An 8,050-nucleotide genomic window follows, 5' to 3' on the forward strand; every position below is an offset into this window, starting at 1 on the left:
TTCAAGTATCGAGATTTTATATTAAAAATCATGTCAATTTTTTATATGGGATTGACTAATGTTAAATATATATAATCTCTTTCTAAATAAATCTTTTCAAAAGAAAAAGTAAATCTATCAGTAATATTAAAGTCAATGATTTGTCATGATTACTCCTTAGATAGTTATACTAACAACAACACAATATCATAACCACAGTAAAACGATCTACAATATAAATTTGTTCATTAATTGTCCAAATCACATAATCACATGAATGAGCTAAAAAACCAAGTATTAAACTATTTTCAACTTGAAGATAATACCAAGGTTAGGAAGAAAGGGAAAAAAATTGATGTTAAATCCTTGGTGATCTAAACTAATCAAAGTCAAAATTCCAAGCAGCAAAGACTAGACAAATAGAATTCATATATGTTGCTTAATGCTAGGAGAGAGAGACAATAATTAAAAGGTTTAATAGGTTCGGAGGTCCCTATATTTGCGGGTTCGTTTCAATTGGGTCCTCCAATTTTGGAAGTGATCAATTGGGTCTCTGATTTGGTCAATTTGATTCAATAATAGCATTTTCGTTAAATGCAGCTAACAACGTTAACTTTTTTAACAGGTGGCAAGCTAAGGCATCCAGGTGGCACCGTTTGAGCTATATAGGTGTATTTTTAACATTTTTAAATTATTGACAAATAAAATAAAAGCAGAATAATGAATAAATGAATTTTCGAAATATAATTATAACTCATTAAACCAAAACAATGTTTCCTATTTTGGGGTCAGGTAGCTTGTGTTTGAGAAATTGGGGAAATCTGCGAACTTAGGGTTCGTTGCTAGAAATGGCATTGTGCTGGCATTTGGGGAGCATCGCTTTTGCGTGAGAAATTAGTTAGACATAAGCTTTCGTTGTATAAAATTGTAGTGATCTATCGGTGGTTTTGACTAGAAGCAGGTAATTTTTGGCGGTGAATCACGTGGAAGAGTTTCGCGAAGGTCGTTGGAGGTGTAGCACGTGTCCAGGTTAGTAAATGTTTACTTCTTTGTATATTTTTGACAATGATGCATGGTTAGTCGTGGTCCCCCATGTTTGAAGTGGTGTGGTAGTGTGTTATTTATGTTGTTCTTGAAATTGTTGTTGAAAGTGGTCCTCCATGTTTGAAGTGTCGTAGTAGACCCTAATTGTTGTTTTGCTTTATATTGGTGTTGCAATGTGGTCCCCCATGTTTTTTTCTTGTGCTTTTTCTTTTGTTTAAGTTATGTTGTAGTTTGTCCCTGTGTTTCCTTGTCCTGCTTCTAATTTTATATAATTTTTGTTGTATTGTCGTCTTATTATTTTATAGGATATATACTGTTATAGTGTATTACATGGAGGATCATTTTGAAGTTGTTTTCCACCATGGAGGTCACTTCATAAACGATGGGCCACTTAAGTATGAGGGGGAAAGTACAACTCTGTCTTTTGACCCAGACGTGTGGAGTTACTTCATTATAGTCAGTGTAGTAAAAGGACTTGGATATGATGGATTTAAGAAGTTGTGGTATTGTGTAGGGGGGTTTTGTATTAGATGATAGGTTAGAGGCTTTGTCTGATGATAGAGGAGCCATGCACATGATGAACTTAGCTAGGCTAAATGGAGAAGTTCATTTATTTGTTGTTCACACAGTGTGTGAACCTGAGATCGTACACTTGTTAGAAAATGTTCCACATAATATAGGTGAAGAAGAAGTTCAACCTGTGATGCATGATAGTGATGATGGTGAGTGTGAACAAGTTCATGATGAGTGTCAGGAGGTAGGTGATGATGAGTATGAAGTTCCTGTTTCAGAAGAAAGAGTTGAGGGAGATGATGTTGTAAAAGGTCAAATTGAAGATGAATGTGATGTGGGTGAGTCCGAAAGGGATGATGTTGTAGAAGGTCAAATTGAAGTTGAATGTGATGTGGGTGAGTCCGAAAGAGATGATGTTGTAGAAGGTCAAATTGAAGTTGAATGTGATGTGGGTGAGTCCGAAAGAGATGATGTTGTAGAAGGTCAAATTGAAGTTGAATGTGATGTGGGTGAGTCCGAAAGAGATGATGTTGTAGAAGGTCAAATTGAAGTTGAATGTGATGTGGGTGAGTCTGAAAGAGATGATGTTAATGTTCATAGTTGGAGTTGCAGTGGTGAGGATGCCAATGTTGATTGCAATGTGGATGTTCCTAGTATGGATGACCTAGTTGACTGTGATATCCAAGAAGAGGTAGGGCATGGAGTTGGGAATTGGTTTGGTGAAATTTCAGTTGATGTGCAAGATGATGGACCATCACAGACTCGTATTTCCGATAATGATGTTGAGGATGGTATAAATACTGACAATGATAGAGGTCTGTCTGATGATAATTGGGAATCAGAAGAATTGCTTAGTGGAGGAGAAAGTGATGGAGAAGATGATGAGGAAGAAAGTTATGGAAAGTTTGTAACATTTAGTATGCGTAAAACAATGGTGGATTACAAGTGGGATTTGGGCACTTATTTTGCTAACAAGCAAGATATTTTGGATGCCATAAAAACATATGCAGTAGAAAATGGGAGAAATCTAACATGTGTTAAAAATGATAAGAAGAGAATTAGAGTGAAGTGTATGGGTGCTAAAGGAAAGTGCCCCTGGATGGCATATTGTGGTTATATAAATGCAGTACGAACGTGACAATTAAGGACTATTGTTGACAATCACACTTGTAGTAGAGAGTACAAAGTCAAATTACTTAATTCAAAATGGCTGAGTAAGAGGTTGGAGAAAACCGTGAGAGAAAATCCCAAAGTCAAGGTAGGGGAAATTCGTGACAAGATAAGTAGAAAGTGGAATGTTGGTGTATCTAGATCCATGGCTTTTAGAGCAAAGTCCATTACTTCAGACCATGTAGATGGGTGTTTCAAAGAACAATATAAAAGGATATATGATTATGTGAATGAGCTCTTAGCTCGTAATCCTAGATCCAAAGTGAAGGTGGAAGTGGAAGAGAATGTCGATGGCCATATTTTCAAGAGGTTCTATGTTTGTCTTAAGGCCTGCAAGGACAGTTTTGTGTCCTGCAGGCCAATTATAGGGCTGGATGGTGCTTTTTTAAAAGGTAAATATGGTGGTGAATTGCTAACTGCTATTGCAAGAGGCGATGACCAGATGCTACCTCTAGCATATGCCATTGTGGAAGTAGAGAATAAAGAAACATGGAAATGGTTTCTGGAACTTGTGGTTGAAGACATTGGTGGGGAGGCAGTACATGCATCATTGACATTCATATCATATCAACAAAAGGTTATTCACATGCCCTTTATTGTTAAATACGTATGTTAATTTTCATTATTATTGATATGAGACCTTTAACAACACTGTCAATTTCAAATTACAGGGCTTAATGCAAGCTTTTGAAGAAGTGCTCCCTACAGTTGATCATCGGTTTTGTGTTAGGCACCTTTACACAAATTTCAAGAAAAAATTCCCTTCAAAGCAGCTAAAGCGGATGATGTGGAAGGCAGCTACAACAACTCATCCACAAGCCTGGGAAACCGAAATGACAAAATTAAAGGAAGTGAACCTCGAGGCCTTCAAATACCTTATAAAAATTCCTCCCAGGTATGATGATATTTCCTAATCTCTTGAAATATGATTCAATTCATAGTTGTGGAAGTGGCAGAATGTGATACCCATATTTCCTAATCTCTTGAAATGTAGATACTGGTCACGATCAAGGTTTACCACCACTGCTAAGTGTGATACTTTGGTAAACAACATGTCAGAGGCATTCAATAGTGTATTGTTGCATACAAGGTCAAAGCCAATCATAACCATGTTGTCATGCGTTGGCTGTTATGAAGTTTCTGAATTTAGATGCAGATGGCTTCATCCCATTTTGTTTTAGGAAGTCAACATATGAAGAAATGTACTCTTCCATTGTGTATCCAATTAATGGTCAGAATATGTCGCAAATTACCCCATATAATGATGTGCTCCCTCCAAATAAGAGAATATTGTCAGGGAGGCCCAAGAAGAAAAGAAGGTTGCAGGAATGGGAGTTAGTCAGGGATGAAACAAGAATGAGGAAGGGTGGTATGCATAAAAGATGTGGCATTTGTAAGGAGCTGGGTCACCACAGAACTTCTTGCCAGAAATCAACCCAAGATGGTGAAGTCAACCCTGACCAAACACAACAAAGCAACCCAACAAATGAAGAAAACATACATTCATCAAATCAGCCTTAATGATGTAGTGATGTAAAAAATTCTGATGTTGAAAACAAAACTTCTTGCAGCAGTCGTTTTTTGTACCTTGTAATGATGTAAAAAATTCTGATGTTGAACCTTTTGTGATTCATACCAGTTTGATGTAATGTTATCTTTGTTTTAATGGAATGTTATCTTTGCTTTTATGGAATGATTCATACCAGTTTGCTGTAAGCTTTTGTTATTTAAGAAGTTTTGTCTTTAGCTTCCTGTGTTTGCAGTGATGAGTTCTTTAAGAAGTTTTTGTTATCTTTGTGTTTAGCTTCCTGTAACCAATTTTTCCATGGTTGCCCCCTTTTATCGAAAGCAAACTACTTAACTTGATGAGTCTAATTTAAAATGTTAGCAGCTCATAACTCAAAGCTCTCAGAAGTAGAGCTGAAGCCAATAATATCTCAGCAATGTATCTGTGGTCTGAACAGGATATGTTTTCTTTAAGTTTAAACCCTCCTCACACTCACCCTCGTGCCACTGAGATTGTCTTTGTGCTTCGGCTATCTTGCGTCTTGTCAACATAAATTGAAATTGCTTATTCTATAAAGATGATTTAGCATTATAACAATGTTGTGATTTAGCAGTAATTTTGTACACAATATATGGACTGGATTTATAACAACTCTTCCATTTCATTCATTTCATTAATTTCATTACAACAGACCAAACCTACAACAGAGTTACAAGAAATCATCCCTTCCTCATCAACATTGAAACTAAAACTATCTGTATTACACATAAAACAGACACCAACAACATCAACACCTTCATCCACTTTTGAGCAATGAAAACTGATTTTTGTAAATTCACTATCATTTTCCTAGTACTATCCATGTCTTCACTCTTCACCAAAGTTTCTTTGTTTCCTTCACTGTTGAAGAAGCTACCCCTTTCGTCACCACCAATATCATTGCACCATTTGAAGAAGTTGCAACCACTTTTTTCACCACCATTCTGTAAAGACAACATTCAACTTAATTAGGGAGTACCACCTTGTTCTCACAAACAGTACCACAACTTAATTAGGTTGAGTTGAATCTAACATACCTTATACTTGGAGCATCCCCAACATTGCTTGCCCCGATTCTTCGTAGTTTTGGCAGTTCTCACCACACAACTTTGACCACAGTAGCAGATCGGTGAAGACGTACCATTTTCCTTCCGCCTGGCACTGCAACTCGATGAATAGCAAGAGTGCTCCTTCGACATCGTCTTCGAACAACAACAACCACAAGCACTACACCCAGCCACGTCGTAGAACTACAACCTCGACCTCCTATCACACAGTTTTAATTTAGGGATTTGACCTTCAAATACAAGGATGAGCCCTAATTTCTCTAATTTCCCCAATTTCGCAGATTTCCCCAATTTTCCAAACACGAGCTACCTGACCCCAAAATAGGAAACATTGTTTTGGTTTAATGAGTTATAATTATATTTCTAAAATTCATTTATTCATTATTCTGCTTTTATTTTATTTGTCAATAATTTAAAAATGTTAAAAATACACCTATACGGCTAAAACGGTGCCACCTGGATGCCTCAACTTGCCACTTGTTAAAAAAGTTAACGTCGTTAACCTCATTTAACGAAAATGCTATTATTGAATCAAATTGACCAAATTAGAGACCTAATTGATCACTTCCAAAATTGGAGGACCCAATTGAAACGAGCCCGCAAATATAGGGACCTCCAAACCTATTAAACCTAATTAAAAAAGCATTCAACCTTAAATTGGTGAATTTATTTCCTCCTGTAGCATTAATACATATATTGAACTAAATATCATACTAACTATCAGAATATTAGACAAGTGACCAAGTCATGTTCTAAAGCCTTGGCTAACTCATGTTCTAAAGCCTTGGCTAACTATATCCAAAACAACAATACAAGTCTTTAGGTGGTCACAAAGTTCAAAGCCATTGATATTAAAGAGGTTATCAAATTTAAGGATGAGATAACTAAATCCTCAAGAAGTTCATAATTAAAATGGAAATCAAGCAAACAAACAGTTCTAGCAAGTCCAAAAGTAAAAGGGAAGAGAAATACAAGGTGTAATGAATATCAAGCTGCAAATTTTCCCATGGAAGTAGCACAAGCTGAACTTGTAAATGTTTCCAAGCTACCTATAGTATTAAATTGATTGAATTTTTTTCTAATCAAATATTGCCCCAACATCATATTCTAACAAAAATAAATGAAGGGTAAATGAGGAATGTGGTGGTGTAGGGAGAAGTCCTATTTCTTCACGCATGGGGTAGCCTCCTTCTCTCTCTCCATCTCAATATTGTGACCATCCCTACGAAACCAGATAAGTTCTACTGCAATATAAGCACATAACAGATGCAATATAATGAAGACTTGTTTTATAGGTTCACTCAAGATGGTCTAAGTTCACTTCCCCTTTAAGAGAACCTAAAAGGGTTCAACTATAATAAATTATATTACACAAGTATTTTCAACATTACTTATGACTCAAACTGTAACACTCCTAATGAAATGTCACGTGTAAAAATAATAATGTGCAAATTATATAAAAATATTCTTGTCAATTTTATTTATCCAACAATATGACTTTAAACAAGTTAAACAATACACCCAAGATGTTATCCATTGCTTTACATATTTATTGTTCACCCAATGATTATCATTTGTAGTCCCTCCATCATGTTATCCAGTAGCAGTTATAATAGTGTAAAAAGTGTAACTTGGATTGGCGCTTAAGATATATGAAGTTAAGACCAAAAGGGATTCTAATGGTGATATGGAGAGGTATAAAGTTTGTCTTGGGGTGAAAGATTATATTCAAAAGGAAGGGTGACAGGCTGTCGTTGAAGCTATCAAATTAATACTACTTTTCAAGGCAACTTCAGTATTGCCAAGTAGTATTCAATAAAGTAGATAGGGTTAAAGTAACCCTGAGTCGTCTCCCAACGAACACGGAATTGCTTTCGAATATCTGATTCTTATGAATGCAATGCTTATGAATAAAAGTAATGGTTTAAGAATGTTTAAAGAACAAATAAGAAACTTAAAAACAGTTACGATGAAATAGGCTAATTCCACTGCTTTTCCAAGATAGATTCATCATCGGTTATTCACGGATAATTGTTCAATTGATTATTGTTTAAGTTTCAAATTAATTAAAGTACATTCTTAATTAATTTGAGGGCGATCATGCATTTAACCAAAGTAAATTCTCAATCAAATGCAAAACATTTCTAGATTATTCACAATAAATTCAACCAAAGTACATTCTCAATCAAATTTTATTGTGTTTAATCATGTCTATTCTTAAATCTCGTAAGCAAATTAAAAGCTAATCAATCAAAGTAAATTCTCAATTGATTATAGATGAAATTATTACTAATTAACCAAAGTACATTCTCAATTGATAGTAAAAACCATTTAATCATATGAAAGTTCCTAAATTAAATCAAAGTAAATTCTCAATTAAACCTAGAAACCTTAGAACTTATATAATCAATATGCATGTAGATTCAAACACATTATGATGCAAAAATCTTTGCTTTTAACAAGATAGAGAGATGAAAGACATAGAGAGAACAACTTAAATCAATAACCAAAGTAAACAATTGCATTAACTGAACGTAACCTCAGAATCCGTCATGGAATTACAACAGAATAGCCCTAGATGCTTAGCTCTCCATGAATGGAGTTGAATACAAGATGAAAGAAAAGTGAAAGGAGTATGAGAGAATGAATTAAGTGAAGTCCTTGGGTCTCTTTATATAGAGCTTGATTGGGCTTGGACTATAAGTATTCAGTTGATAGAATCTTTTATCTT

General features: G+C 35.2%; 1 pseudogene; it reads left to right on the plus strand.

Moving 5' to 3' along the window:
- The first annotated feature begins 781 nt into the window (after positions 1-781).
- LOC148206272 (uncharacterized) lies at positions 782-4,227 on the plus strand (annotated as a pseudogene).
- The last annotated feature ends 3,823 nt before the right edge of the window (positions 4,228-8,050 follow it).

The sequence above is a fragment of the Vigna umbellata genome, chromosome 1 (assembly GCF_029865625.1).
Source record: "Vigna umbellata cultivar VRB3 chromosome 1, Vumbellata_1.0, whole genome shotgun sequence".
NCBI lineage: Eukaryota > Viridiplantae > Streptophyta > Magnoliopsida > Fabales > Fabaceae > Vigna > Vigna umbellata.